This window comes from Trichechus manatus, unplaced genomic scaffold (genome assembly GCF_000243295.1).
Source record: "Trichechus manatus latirostris isolate Lorelei unplaced genomic scaffold, TriManLat1.0 scaffold00024, whole genome shotgun sequence".
Taxonomy (NCBI): Eukaryota; Metazoa; Chordata; class Mammalia; order Sirenia; family Trichechidae; genus Trichechus; species Trichechus manatus.
This window is the reverse complement of record NW_004443960.1, coordinates 15431128-15451692: the sequence shown is the minus strand read 5'-3', so window position 1 is coordinate 15451692 and position 20565 is coordinate 15431128.

The following is a 20565-nucleotide window of genomic DNA, read 5'->3' as shown; positions in this document are numbered from 1 at the left end:
GCAAGGGGCACCGAAACCTGCATGATCATTTCATTAAGCACGGATCCTATTTCCTGAACCCATGAATATTTCATCTGGAATATTTACTCCATCTTATTATTCAGCCATTCCTCCTCGGCTAAGCCCCGGTTTTAGACAAGCCGTCTCTCTTTCCTGATCTCGTTCTTGAGAGAGTGACACTTATCCAGAGATGATGTATGATTCTGAAAAAGAGTATCCTGAAATCCAAATTGAAATTTATCCAGTCCCCCAGGAAAACAGGTATTGGTAATAGAGGTTCCATGAGCAATGAGGGCTGTGAACAGCTCTATAGGAAAAGATACGAAGTGTCCTCGGTTTTGATGTCACTTGCTCCAGAAACTTTCCAACAGTCCAAGAACCAAGTCTTCTACTTTCTCCCACAGTGCCTGTTCTGCCCCCATCAGAACCTTCATCCTCTAGCCCTTCTGCCTCATGTCCCCACTGGGATGTCCTAATTGTAAGACACACGTCCCCTCCAAATATTCTGGATGGAAGGCCAAGCACAGATTCAAGAAGTGCACAGCTCATCAGCACTGATCATTTTAGCAAATATGTAGATGTCAAACACACATGACTTATACTCCTGCAAATATGATAAAACTTTAGGAGAGAAGATATTCTTGCCTTGTTGACAGTGGTATATGCACATAAGACCATCCCTGCTATTTCAGTGTAATATATTAAATGAAAATATTTCCCTATCTTTTACCTACAAAATATGATCTCATTCGGTCCTCACAACCTCACAGTGAGATACCCTTCTCTATGTACACTTTAAAGAGAAGTAAACTGAGCTTCATAGCCCCTGAGTGGTGCAAACCGTTAATGCACTCAACTGCTAAATGAAAGTTTAGAGGTTCAAATCCACCCAGAGGTTCCTCAGAAGAAAGACCTGGTGATCTTCCCCAAAATGAGCCATTGAAAACCCTATGGAGCACAGCTCTACTCTGACACACATGAGATGACCATGAGTTGGAATCGACTAGACGGCAACTGGTTTTTCAACTGAGCTTCAGAGAGGCTAAGAAACTAGCTCTCAAGGGCACATGCTGGTATATGCTAGAGCTGAATTTGAACTAAGCCTGATTCCAAAGCTTATGTATTTAATCACCACACACAACACCACCCTAAAGTTGAATAAAAAGAGTCAAAATGTTCCCATTCCTGGGTGAACTTGAGAAAGATAACAGTAATAGTCATAATCATAATCAACAGCATCAAGTACTATTTACTGATGGCATGCTAAAAGCTTTGCATTATCTCATTTAATTTTCCCAACAATCCTACAGAGTAGGTATGATAACCTTCCCTATTTGATTGATGAGAAAAGTGAGGCTCAGAGAGGTTAAGCAATTTTCACAGGCACACACAGATTTTAAGGACGGAATTAGAAATAGAACTCATACTTTTCTGTCTCCAACACAGCCATCAAAGTAGCAGTTTCAGACACTTACGATGATTTTCTTATCATTTTATCACAAAGCAGCTGACCATGTGCACTGCAATTCCTAAACTATCTCATTTCATCTTGTGCCAGAGACTGGCTCAAAAGGCCCAGTAGTGGGCTCCAGCATTCTGTCAAAGGGCCCCTCTGGACCTATTAGGAATCACATTCTGAGAGGTTACATCTTCTTCAGTTCAAGAAAGTTCCCTGACTTGGGAATTTGGTTTTGTCTGAGTAAAGAACTCTAGTAAAGAAAAGTCTACATGGAACCAGTGTCACTGAACAACACAATGGGAACTTAATTTTCTGTGTAAATTTTCACCAAAAATTCAATAAAATATTTTCTGAAAAAACACAACACAAGCAGGTATTTATACATGAATGACTATAGCAGCAGTATTCACAAAATTGCCAAAAACTAGAAACAACCCAAATGCTCTTCAATAGATGATGAATAAGCAAAATGTAGTCCATCCATATGTGCAAGGGTTCTAAAATTGAAGTACTTGGTGAGCTGGGGCAGCTGGTTCAGGGTTAGGTCCAAATAACATTGATATGAAACATCTCAATATTTCTTCCCGACTTCCTTTTGTCAGCTCTGCTTTTACTCTAGCAATAGCTAACCTTTGTACAGACTTCATCATGCAGCTAAGGAAATGTTTCTCTCTGTGGCCAAGCTAAGGATCTGGAAAGAATGATTCTGATGCCAGCATCTTATCAAAGGTCTCCAGCAACAGCTATTATCAGAAAGTGCTTGCCTAGAGACCTGTGTTAACAGGATGTTCTCAGGAAAGAATGCCTTGTAATCATCTTGTGACCACTAGTTACATACCCCCATATAGTCACATATTTTTACAATTACTTATTGTATCTAATCCAATGTATCCACATATCCATCTTAAACCACTCATATTAAGACCCCCACTTCAAGATGACATGACTCCAGCTTTCCCAATTACTTGCTGGCGTATCAGGATATTGTAACCTAAGTTCCTGATTTAGCCCTTTATAAGTGTTGTTCCCTGGACTGCTGATTTTCATTTTGTGAGATTCAGCCTGTCCCTGGCTCGAGCTGCCTTTAACTCTCAATAAATCTCTTACTTTTATTTTAAATAAAGTGGGTGCCATTATGCTGCAACATTTCTTGGTGTAGTCAACAGGATTCAAAGAAGCATTATCTTCTGCATTCCCAAGAAGTCTCAGACCCATCACTCTTGTACCAGCACGAGCCCTGTGTGCCCACCTGTCTCCTCAAACTCTCAAAGATCACTGGAGGTAAGCCCTCTCAAATCCAGCCTCCGCTGCATTGAGAAGATAGCTCCTTGGGAGATTTATTTTCAGTTTCTTTTCCTTACTTTTGTTTTCTGCTTGTCTCTCTAGCATCCTGTTGAGCTGATTACCAAATTAAGTTTGGTAAGGCTGACACGTAGTGGCCAGTCCGCTTTATTGAACTCCCTTTTCTCTTTGGTGCACCGTGAGGTTTCTGTATGTACTTAAGGTTTTAAATACTTGCAAGTTTCTCAGTAAAGTGGGGATCCATGTCAAAAGCTCAGTCAGGACCCCCTCAATGACTCCTGCAGCTTGTATGGTTAAACATTATGGCCCTGGTTCAATTTTGTACATAGACCACTGACATGTGCTTACTAATGAAAATTTAGAAGACCAATAGCTATTTTTGAGTTCATTTGATTTAAATAAATTAATCTTTTGGCACAGTAAATTAGAAACCTCAAAGGCTCCTTAATAAAACATGCAATGGGAAGCCTTTTTTAATTGGTACTTGGAAGCTTCCAAAAGACATCAGGATAACAAATTTGCATCCCTGCAGGACACTATTTCAAAACAAGCGAAACAAATTGAGGAATTACAATGTCAGAGCTCTATCGCCTCACCAGCTATTTGTCCAATAATGGTCCCTTTTCCTCTCTTTGCCCCTCTGGCAGCCAGTCCCCCTCTACCCATCTTTATCATCCTACTTCTGTGATAATACTTTATCTGAACTCCCACATCATCCTAAAGAAACTTTGGAAGAGGCTAAAAAAGAAATTAAACCCATTCCTGAAATTTCCTTCAGGGTTTGATATCCAGATGAGCCTCAAAGTCCCCCTCATGTTACTTTTAGTCCTTGGTCTAAAGCAGAGCATCACGCAATTGTAAAGAAATTTCCCAACCCTTGAGAAGATCTCAAAAAATTTACTCAAGAATTTAAAATTCTAGTTAACACCTATGAACCCAGCCCAGCATATTTATATAATCTAATAAATATGTTAATTGGACCAAGAGATGCCCAAAGATGGATGGAGGAGGCCAAATGGAAAAATTCAGAGAAATCTTTAACAATCAGAGCTAACGTCCCTGGCTCTGTATTGTTAGACCAAACTAAGGCCATTATTATGAACTTAAATAATGCCATTCCCAAGGTTTTCCCCTGTGAAATAGACTGGACTAAAGTTCAGAGTTGCAAACAAGAAAAAGATGAAAATGTTTATAATTGTAGAGAAAACTTGACCAAACTTCTCCCAGAACATTCAGGGTTAAACTTAGAATATTCTGGAGCTGGTATTGCTTTCAATGTCTTCTTCATTAATGGACTACACCTTGAGCTTGCTGAGTTAGTCAAATGCCACAAATTGGATTGGGAAAATGTTCCCAATGCTGATTTAGCTAACCTAGCCTATAGGATACCCCAAACCCTTGAACAAAAGGCTAAAGAGACGGAACAAAAAGCTAAGGCCTAACAAAATAAACCAAATGGCTGTACAATTATAACAATTACAAACCCAATCGTGGGAAAAGTTTCCCTTTCAAAAAAGAATCCCTAAAAATAAAAATGAGTGTGAGACTGATATATGTTTTTACTCAAGAAGCCTGGACACTTTAAAACTGATTGTTTTAAATTGAAAAATAAATCTAATAATGCACCAACTGGCCAAACTTCCCCTAAATGGGCATGAAGAGGCTCCAAGGAATACACAGTGATTTTTTCTACAGTAGCACCATGGTGTTGACAAAGAATACTGAATATACCATGGACTGACAGAAGAATGAACAAGTCTCTTGGAAGGCGCATAGCCAGAGTGCTCCTTAGAAGCGAGGATGGTGAGGCTTTGCTTCATGTGCTTTGGACATTGTCATGGATTGAACTGTGTCCCCCAAAAGTATGTGTCAACTTGGTTAGGCCACGATTCCCAGTATTGTGTGGTTGCCCTCCATTTTGCGATTGTAATTTTATGTTAAAGAGGATTAGGGTGCGATTGTACCACCCTTACTAAGGTCACATCCCTGATCCAATGTAAAGGGAGTTTCCCTGGAGTGTAGCCTGCACCACCTTTTATCTTACAAGAGATAAAAGGAAAAGGAAGCAAGCAGAGAGTAAGAACATCATACCACCAAGAAAGCAGGCCCAGGAGCAAAGCGTGTCCTTTGGACCTGGGGTTCCTGCATGGAGAAGCTCCTAGTCCAGGGGAATATTGATGACAAGAATCTTTCTCCAAAGCAGATAGAGAAAGCCTTCCTCTGGAGCTGGCACCCTAAATTTGGACTTCTAGCCTACTAGACTGTGACAGAATAAACTTCTGTTTGTTAAGCCATCCACTTGTGGTATTTCTATTATAGCAGCACTAGATAACTAAGACAGACATGTTTTCAGGAGGGACCGGTCCCTGGAGAAGGACATCATGCTTGGTAAGGTAGAGGGTCAGAGAAAAAGAGGAAGAGCATCGATAAGATGGATTGACACAGTGGCTGCAACAATGGGCTCAAACACAGCAACGATTATAAGGGTGGTGCAAGATCAGGCAGTGTTTCATTCTGTTGTACATAGGGTTGCTACGAGTCGTAACCAACTTGACAGCACCTAACAACAACAACAGTACTAAACACTCAATGGGAAATTACTCTCTGAATAAATGGAGAATCGTGCAAATTTTTAATTGACACAGGTATTGCTTTGTCTGCTATAAACTCCACAAGTTTACAGAAGCCTCCACCTCAGGGTAAAAAACCCTCAAAGATAGTGGAGTTACTAACCAAGAACAAACCTTAATCCATTATAAACCTGTTTATGCCTCATTAAGCCCTATTGAGGACATGAAATCATTTATACTTAGACTAAAGACCCCAGTAAACTTATCAGGAAGAGATATGTCATGGAATGAATTGTGTCCCCTAAAAATATCTGTCAACTTGGCTAGGTCAGGATACTCGGTATTGTATGATTGTCTACCGCTTTGCCATCTGATGTGATTTCCCTATGTGTTGTAAATCCTATCATTGTGATGCAATAAAATGGATTAGCGGCAGTTATACTGATGAGATCTACAAGATTAGATACTGTCTTAATCCAGTCTCTTTTGAGATATAAAAGAGAGAAGCGAGCAGAGAGACATGGGGACCCCATCCCACCAAGAAAGCAGTGCCGGGAGCACAGCATGTTTTTTGGACCCGAGGTTCCTGTGCTGAGATGCTCCCAGACCAAAGGAAGACTGATGCATCACCATGACTTTCTTCCAGAGCTGACAGAGAGAGAAAGCCTTCTCCTGCAGCCAGCACCCTGAATTTGGCTGCTAGCCTACTGGACTGTGAGAGAATAAACTTTATTTCGTTAAAGCCATCCACTTGTGGTATTTCTGTTATAGCAGCACTAGATGGCCAAGACAAGATCTTTTCTCTAAACAGAACTGTCACTCAAAATTCTCAGAAACTCGAGAAATCTTACCAGATTTGCCTGAAATCCATCATACATTACAGAACACCTGGAATGAGGAAGCCCTTTGTTATTTACAAGCACTCAGCTTGCCACCACCAAAGAATCAAACCTTTCTTCACCCACTTCCAAGAATTCCTTTCTTCAGTATCCAGAAGTTTATAGGTCACCATGTCTACTGATATTGGCTGAGTACTATCAGCAGAACCCATCGAAATTCAAACAGATACCTCTAAGCCCCCACCTAAAATTTTATAATACCCTTTGAAATGGGAAGCTAAAGAAGGACTTGCTCCTATAATCCAAGACTTTTTAGCAAATTCTTGATTATCCCATGCACCAGTTCTTGCAACACTCCAGTTTTCCCTGTAAAGAAACCCAACAACCAAGGCTGGAGATTTGTAGAGAACTTATGTGCCATCAACCATATAGTAATTCCCATGTTTCCTGTAGTTCCCAATTCCCATTTACTCCTTTCTAACATACCTCCTGAGGCCACCCATTTTACTGTCACTGATCTATGCCTTCTTTAGCATACCTGTACACCCAGACAGTCAATATCTGTTCACTGTCACCTGGGGCTATCAACAATATACCTGGACTGTAATGCCTCAAGTGTTCACTGAATCTCCCACCTATTTTTTCAAATTTTGCATGCTGATTTGCAGTCTTTACAATTTACTCAAGGGTCTACATTATTACAATAAATAGATGATATACTGGTATGCTCAATATCTCAACAGGCTTGCCCTTCAGATAGTATACTGCTGTTACATTTGGCCACAGGAGGGCACAAAGATTCCGAGGAAAAATTACATTAGCCCAACTTTCTGTTAAATATTTGGAACATATAATCTCAGCAAAGGGGATCACTGTAGATCCCTAAAAGAAAGATATTATCCTAGCTTACCCTGTTCTCACCACAAAAAATAAATAAATAAATAACTGAGAGGATTTTTAGGACTCTGTGGCCACTGCAGAACCTGGATACAAAATTTTTCATTGTTAACTCAACTTTTTTGTTAATATTTGAAAACTTCAGAACCTGATCCCTTCCAACTTTCTGAAGATGGCCAAAAGTCCATCACGCAATTAACAGAAACATTAATTAATACTCTTGCTTCAGGATTTCCCAATCATAACTTAGTTTTTCACTTTTTGTACGTGAGACTTCTGGGAATGCTTTAGAAGTCATCACTCAAAAACACAGAGAACAACAAAGAACCATCAGCTATTATAGTGTCCTGTTGGACCCTGTCACTAGAGGCTACCCTCCTTGCCTTAGAGCAGTCACTGCAACTGCTAGGCTAGTTGAGAACACAGTAGATATAGTTTTCTGGAATTTTCTTGATATTTATGTTCATCATGCAGTGTACGCCATTCTAAATTCAATTCTGACTCAACATCTTTCCGCCAGCAAACTGAGTTCTAATGAAGTTGTTCTTTTAGCTGCCTCTAATATTTGGTTGCATACTGCAACCTCGTTGAACCCGGCCACGTTGCTACTTCCACCTAATGATGATCATCATCCTCCCCATGATTGTTTAAATCTTACCAAACAGCTTTCATCCCCCAGACAAGATTTACAAGAAACCTCACTTTCAAATTCCAATTTAATTTTATTCATTGATTGGTCTTACTTAAAACCTGATTCTTCTAGCCCCCATTACCAGGGAGGATATGCTGTGATGACATCCACCAAGGTCCTCGAAAGTGGCATGCTTTCAGCTCAACAAGCTGAACTGATCATGCTCACAAATTGGCTTCTGGACAGTCAGTAAATGTTTACACAGACTTGGGGTATGGATTCAGGGTAGTTCATGATTTTGGCATGCTATGGAAACAAAAGGGGTTCTAACCTCCTCTGGGACCCAAATTAAAAACAGTCTCTTAGTGGCAGACCTCTCAGAGGCCCTTTTTTCCTCCCTGAGACTGCTGTTGTTAAAATTCAGGCCCATCAACCTAAAGGGGTTCCTCCACAGAGGAAGTTAAAAGGAACAGCTTAGCTGATAGAGCAGCTAAACAGGCCACTTCCCAACCACCCCATAATAATGCCCTCATTCATGATCATGATGACTTTACTCATAACCATGATGAAAAGGAGGGAATAAATGTCATGGCGCCTATAAAATTCTGCCCACCAAAACTCAATCCACATGCAATCTCAATTTCACTCTTTAAACACCAGCTATTAGCCCCACTAGAGGAAATTAAATAGGAATAGGCTGGCTGTCACCAATATCCCACTACTGGATTATGGATTGGGCCCAATAACAAACCTAGCTTGCCTGAGTTCCTATGTATTCCCATGGTCGAAAGCTATTTACATGATAAAATATGAATTAAAGCAGAAAAATTATTCTAGGCCTTAGAAAGCTATTGGTGGGGAGATTTTTTTCCCTGTTGTAGACCATGTGCTTTCCCATGGCTTTGATCATCTTCCTGATGTTATAGCCCCCATGATACAGAACAATTTTACCCTTGATAATTCTAATAAACTTTTAATGGTCACATGTGGTCCTCCAGGCACTGGAGCACTGTTTTAGATGACAAGCAAACTTTTAATGTGCTTATAGAGAACTCTTTTTCTCCCAGAGAAGATGCCAAAGAGGATTTATTTGAACATCAAAATCAGCCCCGTATGATGAAATAGAAAAATGAAGAAAACAAGGTTGCACTCAATGTTCCACTTCTGGAATACAGATCAGCCCCAGTGAGAACTTAGTTCTCCTTAAATACTTACAAATTTCTGTGCTAGAAGCATTGCATATGAATATCCATTTAGGAAGAGACAAAATGATAGAAATTTTAAAGAAATATTGGTGGGGGTATGTTATGGATTGAATTGTGTCCCCCCAAAATGTGTGTCCACTTGGCTAGGCCATGATTCCCAGTATTGTGTAGTTGACCTTCATTTTGTGATCTGATGTAATTATTCTATGTGTTGTAAAGCTTAACCTCTATGATGTTAATGAGGCAGGAGTAGAGGCAGTTATGCTAATGCGGCAAGACACGATCTACAGGATTAGATTATATTTTAAGTCAATTTCTTTTGAGCTAAAATAGAGAAGTGAGTAGAGAGGAGACGGCCTTCCTACCACCAAGAAAGAAGAGCTGGGAGTACAGCACGTCCTTTGGACCCAGGGTCCCTGTGCTGAAAAACTCCTAGACCCAGAGGAAAATTGATGACAAGGACCTTCCCCCAGAACCGACAGAGAGAGAAAGACTTCCCCTGGAGCTGAGCTGATGTTCTGAATTTGGACTTCTAGCCTCCTAAACTGTGAGAGAATAAATTTCTGTTTGTTAAAGCCATCCACTTGTGGTACTTCTGTTACAGCAGCACTAGATAACTAAGACAGGGCACTTTTATGAAGCCACTGAACAGGTGGCCTTTCAATGTCCTGTTTGTTCTCAGTTTAATTCAGGCAAACCTTATAAAGCTCTGCCTGGGAGATACACTTTGCCTTTAGGACCAGTGCTTGAATAGCAAATTCATTTCATTAAACTTTCCCCCCCCTTGAATGGCTATAAATTTGTGTTAGTAATGATCTGTAGATTTTCTCACCGAATAGAAGCTTTCCTAGTCACCAAGCTATTGCCATCTTTGTAGCCAAGAAACTTCTTGAGAATATCATCCCTACTTGGGGAGCCCCAAGAGTCCTTTACAGCAAGCGAGGCATGCATTTTACTGGACAAATAATTAAAGAAATATGTATAATCTTGCCTATTTTTCAAAGACTTCACTGTCCATATCATCATCAACCCTCTGGTCTAGCTGAAAGAGCTAATGGTATAGTAAAAACTTACTAGGTGTTGCCTCTAGTCCTTTTAAATTTGAGAACTACTCTATTTGGATTCCACCAACTAACTCTTCATTAAATCATCACTGAGCAACCAATGGCTCTCCTCTATTGGGCAACCTGCCTTGAATCAAATTTAATTCAATCTGATTTGTTGCACTATTGCAAGCCTCTACTTCAATATTAAGACTATTCTTCACAAATTAAAGATTTTGATAACCAAAAACGGTCGACATTTAAATTACATACTATTCAACCTGGAGAATGTGTTTACTGGAAAAGACATCAATTAAAAGATTCCCTTGAACCTCGATGGAAAGGACTTTATTTTTTTCTAACTAATCCTTGTGCCACTAATTTACGGGTAGTTAAGACTTGGATTTATCTCTCTCAAAGAGGACAGCGGCTCCATTTGGACTGTTTAACCCACTGAAGGACTCAAATTGAAATTCAAATGTCCTGACGTACTGCTGAAGAACACATGAAGATTCAACCAGTTGAAATTTTAGGATTTGGCTTCACATTCACCACAATTCTTATGGTCTTTGACCTGCTTCATGAATCCAGACTTACTACTTGGTGGCTCTGGTAAATGGAAATAATAAAAGTTGTTGCTCTTTGTCTAATGCTTATTTGTTTTGAAAGTTGCCATCTCAGTTACAAGCTAAGATCATTGCCATAATTTGTATACTTTTTGCTCTTTTCGATTATTTTGGGGCAGTTTTCCTTCATTATGAAATTTTTCTTACAATATCTCTTTTTTCATACTTGTAATCCCCATTGATGCTTTGCACGAAAATGCTTTGGTTAGACTGGCTCAATCAGTAGCTAGTTCTACTAACCTGACAGACTGCTGAATATGTTGTTCAACACCACAAACAGCTCATGAAAACTCAGATCCACTAGCTACTCCAGTACTTAATTATAGTTTTGTACCCTCTGCTGCCACTAATTTTAACATCAATTTTTAAACTAGACATATGTGGTAGACTATGGTATCCTCCTGGGTTAGTAACCCAACCTCAGGCCCCTGTTCCAATTTAACACTTTTCAATGATAGGGCTATGCAGAATTGCTCTGAGGTAAGTAACATCTTGTGTATGAACAATACCTTGAATAATCCCAAGTCCAGATTAAAAGGCCTGGAAGCCTTAAGACCCTAGTACTTTTGTCATACAAAAGATCAAAAAAATTACCTAACTGTAATTTAGTGAATTATTGTCCCCCCTGTGCACTAAGCTCTGGAACCTACTAAAGATGGGACAATTATTTATCTGTAATAATTCTTTAACCTAAACTTTGCTTGAACAAAAGAATCAATCTATTCCATTTCTTCACAATTACACCAGAAAAAAACAATTTGTGCTCCTTGTGCATATGTATTTTTATGTGAGGGATCAAATTACCCCACAGTGAAAGAACCATACTCAGTTAACCAACCCTATGCTTGGGCACTGCCATGTCTAGATGGTTTTAGAATGATAGGACAATGCACTCTTGAACTCCTAAGTGTTCCTTTAGAAGTACATATATATAATGATAGCCTCCATTGAGCATACAATTTAAAATTATTGGAAAGAAAGAGAACAAAAAGAAAAAGAGGTAACATCTTAGCTGAGAAAACTGGCTGGGGTTACTCCTCCCTCCATACCTTTATACCACCCTATGGAATTGTAGACCTGGAGTGTGCTGCCCATAACTTATCTGGTACCATGGAAAAGATAGCTGGTGATATTGTTGGCACTATGTCAGCCCAAGAAAAATATTTAAATTCCCTTGCCAAAGTCAGATGGGATAATAGAATTTCCCTAGAATTTTTTTTTTTTTTTTTTTTTAGCTCATTAGCTATTTCCAACACCTCATGCTGTGCCTGGATAAATACTTCAGGAGAAGTAGAACAAGATGTTAAACAGATTCATCAAAAGGCCACCTGGCTTCACATACCAAGATCAGACTCTCCCTTTCTGAACATTTTTAGTTGATTACCCAAAGACATCAGTTCCTGAAGTTATTCAATCCTACTTACAGATTTGCTAATACTTAAACAGCTGTCATAGTCATAATTGGGATAATTAAATGCTGTATGAAGTGTTTTACCAATGTTGTAACTCAGAAAATTAATCTAATGCCTCTAAAGATAATGTACGTTGAAAGTACTCATGTTTCAGACAGACCTGAGCTCAATCTCTGAGCTAGCTCCCTGAAAGTCAACTTATTCCTCAAATGTGGCCATGTCTTGCACAGACCCAACTAAATGAACCACAGAAGCAAAGGCTAGAGCTATGGCATGGTGAAGACATTGGATGATGCCTGACTACCTTTTCATAATCGTAGCATCTGAAAAGCTTGCTAAACAAGCAGCCATCCAAAACAACCTCATACCTGAATCATGCAGATAAAGCACTCTTTCCAATGGCAGTAAGTAAATGACCTGAGGATTTCTTTCAAAACCCTTGATAAAAAGGAGGGAATGTGCAAGGGTTCTAAAATTGAGATACCTGGCAAGCTCGGGAGGCTGGTTCAGGGTTAAGCCCAACTACATCTTGATGTTTCTGCCTGACTTCATTTTGTCAGCTCTGCTTTTATTCTAGCAATAGCTAACCTTTGTACAGACTTAAACACACAGCTAAGGAAATGTTCTCCCTGTGGTCAAGCTAAGGATGTGGAAAGAATGATCCTGACGCCAGCATCTTATCCAAGGTCTCCAGAAGCACCGATTATCAGAAAGTGCTTGCCTAGAGACATACTTTTAACAAGATGTTCTCAGGAAAGAATGCCTTGTAATCATCTTGTAAACACCAGCTGTGTATCCCTCTATAGTCATGTATTTTTATAATTATGTATTGTATCTAATTCAATGTACCCACATATCCATCTTAAAACAATCATATTAAGGCTCCTCATGTCATGCCTCATAAAGGTATTATGAGTTCCCAAATTACAATTGCTCACCCACCAAACAGAATATTGTAACCTAAGTTCCTGGTTGAGCCCTATAACTATCCCTCTGTAACTGTTGTTCGCCAGAGCACTGACATTCATTTTGGGAGATTCAGCATGTCCTCAGCTTGAGCTGCCTTTTGCTCTCAATAAATCTCTTACTTTTATTTTAAACAGAGTGGGCATCATTACTCTATGACACATACCATGGAATATTACTCAGCCATAGAGAGAAATGAAGTTCTGATGCATGCTACAACATGGATGAACCTGGAAAACATTATGCTGAGTGAAATAAGCCAGACACAAAAGGCCACATATTGCATAATTCCATTTCTATGAAGTATCTAGAATAGGTAAATGCATAGCAACCAGAGTTTATTAGTGGATGCCAGGGGCTAGGGGAGGGGGAATGGGGAGTGACTGCTAAGGGATACAAGATTTCCTTTTGGGGTGATGAGAATGTTTTGGAACTAGATAGAGGTAGTGGTTGCACAACATTGTGAATATATAAATGCCACTGAATTGTTTGCTTTAAAATGGTTAATTTTGTTATGTGAATTTCACTTCAATAAAAACAAACACCAACACCCCCCTCCCCCCCAAAAAGAGAAGGGTCTACAAGATATTTTACTCTGGTTATCTTTGGGAACGTGTTATAAGTACAAGTTTTCTAATGAATGCTAAGGACCACCAGTCTGGTTTTTGCGGTCAGCCAGCACTAGGAACGTCCCATAGAAGCGTAACTGAACCCCTAAGCAAATGACATGATGCTTAATTACATGTGCAAATAAAATGATGTAACATTCCCCAATTAAAGTTTAAAGTGCAAAAAGCCATTTAGATTTAATAAAAACAATTTAATGACATGGGAAAATCCTTATGCTAGCATGTTAAGAAAAAAAAGTACTATGTGAAACTCTATGATCTTAATTATGTAAATTTTCTAAAAATTGGGGGTAGGGAGGAGAGCCTGAGATAAATACACCAAAATGCTGACAGTGGTTGCTGATGAATGGCATTATGGAGACTTTTAATTTTCTTTTTGATATACTTGGTTGAATTTTCCAAATTCTCCATAGTGAAAATATTTGCCTTTATCATATTTGTTTTTATCATAGGGGGAAATAAAGATTTAAATAACTACAATCTGTTAGGTTATAATATTAAAATTTACCAGGAGCTCTATTATTAGAGGTTTGAAACGAGAAAAAAGCCTTCAGATTTTGCTCCTGTGCCCGTTCGCCATTAGAGAACATTTCGTTTGCATAATATGTTCTCTGTGTTCCTTTCCTTCAGAGATAAATGGCATTAGAATACCTGGCTTAAGGCCTTGAAGCCAATTACAGCCCTCCTCCCAACCCCAGGAGAGAGAAAAGGAAGAGAATCAAGTTTCCCTCTGTCTGATGCACATATGTAGGCTGGGCATGGATGACACCACTTGGGACAAAAGATAAACATTGCAATCACTTTTGATTATGCCTCTGCTATCCCCACAGGGGTGGTTACTGTTACGTGTTGGAAGGAGGAGGAAAGAGGAAGAGATGTGGGACATTATTGTAATTTTGGAACTCACAATATCTTTATGAAAGCCTCTTCTTCAGAGTCAAAATCCTCTCCTCTTCCTCCCACTCAAACATTCCAGAGATGGGCTATGCCACCATGTGGACAGTAAAATTTCCCAAGATTCTGTGGGGTAAAGTATCCATCTGAATTTACATTTCCCCAGCACCCTAGAAACCATAATTTCAATGAATAATAAATAGGTTCCAGTGATTGTACAGGGAGTCCCTGGGTGGCACAAAGAGTTAAGTGCTCAAGTACTAACTGAAAGGTTGGCAGTTCAAACCCACCCAGAGATGTCTTGAAAGAAAGGCCTGGTGATCTGTTTCCAAAAGATCACAACCTTGAAAACCCTGTGGAGTGCAGTTCTACTCTGCAACACACGGAATCGCCATGAGTTGGAATTGCCTCCATGGGAATTCACTGGTTTTTTTTAGTGATTATAGTAAGGTTCATGTTTTTTACCATTGACATTTTTTTCTGTAAATAGCAGTAAGGAAAACTGCTATTTCTTTCAAATTTGTCGTGAACTTTATACTCATTTTCTGAGCAACTCAGCTTTCGAGATGTTGTTGCTAAGTGCCACTGAGTCAGTTCTGACTCAGAGTGACACTACGTCATCTCTCAGTTTGTCATACTGTGGTAGCTTGTATGTTGTTGCGATGCTGGAAGCTATGCCACCGTATTTCAAATACCAGGAAGGTCACCCATGGTGGACAGGTTTCAGCAGAGCTTTCAGACTAAGACACACTAGGAAGAAGGAGCTGGCAATCTACTTCTAAAAAAAACTGGCCAGTGAAGCTTTCAAGACTCACTCTTAATTTTGCACTAATGAAAACTTGATAAGAAAAAAAATTCAGAAAGATATGAAGGCTGTCAGTCCATTTTCTAAGGACTCCCTCCTTCAAGGCCAAAGCCACAACTTTAATATTAAAATATATGTTCACGGTGGTCCTTACCAATGCCTATTAAGACAGGGATAAGGCAAGCGGCAGAACAGATTGACAGTATATTTTCATTCAATCGCTCTTAAAATAATAATGCATGCAACTTCATGTCATTACTTTTTAATGGTCTTAGCAGCCTAGTTAATAGCACAGTAATATTCCAAAAAGGAGTAGGGAATTACTTCCACATTAATTTTCATTGCAAAAGTGAAAGGAGCTCTCTCTTTTTTTTTTTTTTTTTTTTTTTACCAGAGAAGCTATCTGCTGCATATGACTGCATTAGCTCTGCTACATTACAGCAGAGCTAATGGATCAAAACCAAGTGATTAGTCTCCTACTCTTTTGAACATTTCCAAGTACCGACTGTGACGGGCTCCCAGAGACTTGGACATGAGTTTTCAATGTCTACGTGAAGTTTACTTGATGTCCCATCAAGTCGGGGCCTTTTGACCTTCCAAATGACCTGACTTGGGATTCATTATACGTGTTCCTTTGGTTGTCCAAGTTGCCCAGAATAATTAGGAAAGAGGGGTCTTGGAGACTATACTAGATACCATGCATCTACCCTCAATATTTATCAGGCCTAGTCAAAAGCTCTGATGATCCAGAGCGGCCTCATGCAAGGACTGAACATTTATTCATTTATTCATCAGATACTCTGTGCCAGGAAACAGCAATGAACACCATAGACATGGTTCCCTGTACTGGAGCTTATGGCAGCAACATTTTGAGTATGGGATTTTCTCTATTCCAAGATGCTCTTGAAAGTACAATTGACTTATTAGGACCTTTTATTGGGGAGAGGGCAAATAAAAAAAGAAGCAAACCAACTTTAAATATTGGCAAGTTGTAAGATGCATTCCAAATAAGAATATTAAATGTGAAAAAAAGGTATATCTTTGAACCACAATTAGATGCCACTACACACCCAATAGAATGGCTAAAATTAAAAAGACTAACAATGCCAAATTTTGGAATCAATGTAGAGCAACTGTAACTCTCATATATTTTTGGTGGGAGGGTAAAATGGGACAACCACTTTGGAAAAAGGTCTGACAATTTCTTGTAAAACTAAATACGTGATCAATATTTGTAAGCAAATATTGAACTCTAGTTAATGATATGCATGCTGATGGCTGCAACTTACTTTGAAACACATCAGAAACATAAGATGGATGGATGGATGGATGGATGGATGGATGGATGGATGGATGGATGGATGGATAAGTGATAAAGCAAGTACAGTAAAATTTAATTATAGAAACTAGGTCACTGGTATATGATGTTCACTGTAAAATTCAACCTTTCTGTACGTTAAAATTTTTATAATAAAGTATTGAGAAAATATGACATTGAGTCAAGTAACTATGGTAGAGGAAATGTGTCACCAGCATCTTTCCATTTCCCCATTTAGGCACTTTTCCAATCTTTTGCTCCTACTTAAAGAACCCATAAAGCTCAAGATCCCTCCCTGCACCCATTGGTATGCCACTAAATAAACTGAAAAATAATACATGTGAATTTGTTAAAGCTTTCTAATGGGTAGATGCATGTGATCCTCCTACTGAGGTACTTACATTTTAATGCAAAAATTCATTTAACATTCACTAGCTATCTTTTTAAGCCTTTCCCCATTGTCTCATCTATTTTCTCAATTTTAAATGTAGTAACTACCATGTTTGTGCAATTTCTTTGTGCCAGCCACTGTGCTCAATGCTTTCATAAATAAACTTTATTATTATAAACCATGTTGGGGTTTCAGAATCATTATCACTGCTTTACAGATGAGGAAACAAAGGTTCGGCAGGTGGGGTGGAAGTTTTTCTAAGATGACACAGCTACATATGGCAAAGTCAGCCTTCAAAACCTGTATGTCTGATGTTGAAGCCCATGAATTTTACCATATTATAAAATAAGGAACTGGACAAGATGATCTTTAAGGTTCCTTCTGTTCTAGAATCTCTGATTTTATCAAGGGGCAAACAGCACTGTACTAGACACTGCTAGGCACAGTCGCTAAGTGAGTTTTACTGAAATTAAAAAAAATACATAAAACCAAATCTAAACCCATTGCTGTTGAGTGGATTCCAACTCATAGGGACCCTGTAGGACAGGGTAGAGCTGCCCCGTAGGGTTTCCAAGGCTGTAATCTTTCCGGAAGCAGACTGCCACATCTTTCTCCCGTGGAGCAGCTGGTGGGTTCAAACTGCTAAAACTTTTGGTTAGCAGCTGAGTGTTTAACCACGGCACCACCAGGGCTCCATTTGAAAAATAAGGATACCTGAAAGATCCCAACCTATTTAAAACGTTGTTGTTGTGTGTCACCGAGTGGATTATGACTCATGGTGACCCCATGTGACTGAGCAGAACTGCCCGGTACGGTTTCCTAGGCTGTAATCTTTACAGAGAGCCCTGGTGGCACAGTGGTTAAGAGATCAGCTGTTAACCAAAAGGGCAGCAGCTCAAATTCACCAGCCACTCCTTGGAAACCCTATGGGGCAGTTCTACTCTGTCCTACAGGGTCTCTATGAGTCGGAATTGACTCAACAGCAACAGATTGTTTAATCTTTACGGAAGCAGATTGCCAGGTCTTCTCTTCCGCGGAGTTGCTGGGTGAGTTCAAACCAGCAACCTTTCATTTAGCAGCTGAGCACTTAACCTATTGAAAGTGTTACCTCCAGTGAATCTTGCAGGCTGGTTTGTTTCCTGTTGCACACACACACACACACACACACACACACACACACACACACACACACACACGACAACTGGGGATAAATCCAGAAAAGAACATACCAGTTGTCACCAGGAACTGAAGATCAAATAATTGCATAACTGCTACAGTTGAAAGACAAATTTGTTACCTGGAGACCACAGTGAAAGAGGAAATGCCTTGTATTGTAGAGCACTTGATTTCAGATAAAAGATGCACGCAAATACATCTACGGGGTAAACTTTTTTTTTCCTGGACAACTTGATAGGGATCTACCATATCCTTATTTAAGGAAGGTTAGTTAACAGTGAACATTATCTCTGGCTTTGAAAAGAAAAGGAAAAACAAACAAACAAACAAAAAAAAAAAACAGAAACAAAAGAAAACACTGCTCAAATGGATACTTTTGGAAATACTCCCTAAAGGCAAACTGTAGATTCTTAAATAAAAACCCCAAGAAGGCTTTGCTAGGAGGCTAAGAATTAGTTTCACATACTTAGTTTCATGATTTAGAACTTGGAAGACTCAAGATAAATGACTAACTTAACTGGCCTTTTGGTTGATATTGGGCTGCTATTGATTCATGACTGGTTTCTCTAACAAATTCATGGAGCAGAAATTTTGTGTTTTGGGTTATAATGCACACATTTCTCATTTTGCCATTAAACACTGTAAAAGTTTCTTAGTTTCTTACCTAGATGATCTATTAAATTGTAACAGTATCACCTTATATTTACACAGAACTGTTTTTAAGGAGTCCCCAGGTGGTTCAAATGTTTAACACACTCAGCTACTAACCGCAAGGTTGGAGGTTAGAGTCCACCCAAAGATGCCTCAGAAGAAAAGCCTGGCAACCTACTTCTAAAAACTCAGCCACTGGAAACTTTATGGAGCACAGCTCTACTCTGAGACACGTGGGGTCAGCATGATTCAGAACCACTGGTCATGTGGTTTTCAAAGGCCTTAAATCAGTCAACCAATCAACCTCCCTCTCTCGTCTTCCATTTCTTCCTCTGCCCCTCCCTTCCTCTCTCTCTTTCTCCAAACTCTCCTCATCTCTATCAGACAGACACAGCAGGCACTATTATTTCATTTTACAGATGAGATAATAGAAAGAGATTTGACCAAAATTACAAATTTGATAGTTGCACAGCCAGGATTTCAACTTGCTCTGCCTCTCTTTGGGATGGAAACCTTGTAGATTTCAGCAAGCTGCTTGGCATCCATAGGTCAGTGATTCTCAAAGCAGGATCTGCAGCTTACTAGTAGTTTGGAAGACTCCCCAACCTGAGCCGTTCCCTCTCTTGGGGGATTCAGGGAACCAGAGCCTGCCCCACGTCTGCTGCCATTTTGACAGTTCTTTATGGCCAGCCACTGCCATCTTGGCAGCACACAATGAAACAGAGGGTCTCCTACCTGGATCAATTAAATGCTCACATTTCCTAAAGCCTTCCACAAGCTTGTTACAGTAGGAAACTCAGAGGGATCCCAGATCCTACTGTTCCTATCAGGTCCTGAGATCTGGGTTAGGGTCCCTATGAGGTGGAATTGACTTGACAGCAACAGGTTTGGTTTGTTTTTTTTTTTTTTAATTGTCTGGGTAAGGAGCCCTGGGTGCACAGTGGTTAAGTACTCAGCTGCTAACCAAAAGGTCAGTGGTTTGAACCCACCAGCCACTCCACTGGAGAAAAAGGTGGCAGTTTGCTCCCATAAAGATTACAGTCTTGTTCCACCTATGAGCAGCTAATATTTGACAAAGGCCCAAAGTCCATTAAATGGGGAAAAGATAGTCTCTTTAACAAATGGTGCTGGCATAACTGGATATTCATCTGCAAAAAAAATGAAACAAGATCCATACCTCACACCATGTACAAAAACTAACTCAAAATGGATCAAAGACCTAAATATAAAATCTAAAATGATAAAATTCATGGAAGGAAAAATAAGGGCAACACTAGAAGCCCTAATACGTGGTATAAACAGAATACAAACCCTAAGTAACAATGCACAAACACCAGAAGAGAAACTAGATAAATGGGGGCTCCTAAAAATCCAACACTTATGTTAATCAAAAGACTTCATCAAAAGAGTAAAAAGACAACTACAGACTGGGAAAAAGTTTTTGGGTATGACATATCCAATCAGGATCTAATCTCTGAAATCTACAAAATACTGCAAAACCTCAACAACAAAAAGACACATAACCCAGTTAAAAAAATGGGTAAAGGATATGAAGAGACACTTCACCAAAGAAGACATTCAGACTAATAGATACATAAGGAAATGCTCACAATCATTAGCCATTAGAGAAATGAAAATCAAAACTTCAATGAGACACATCTTACCCCAACAAGGCTAGCATTAATCCAAAAAACACAAAATAATAAATGTTGGAGAGGTTGTGGAGAGATTGGAACACTTATACACTGTTG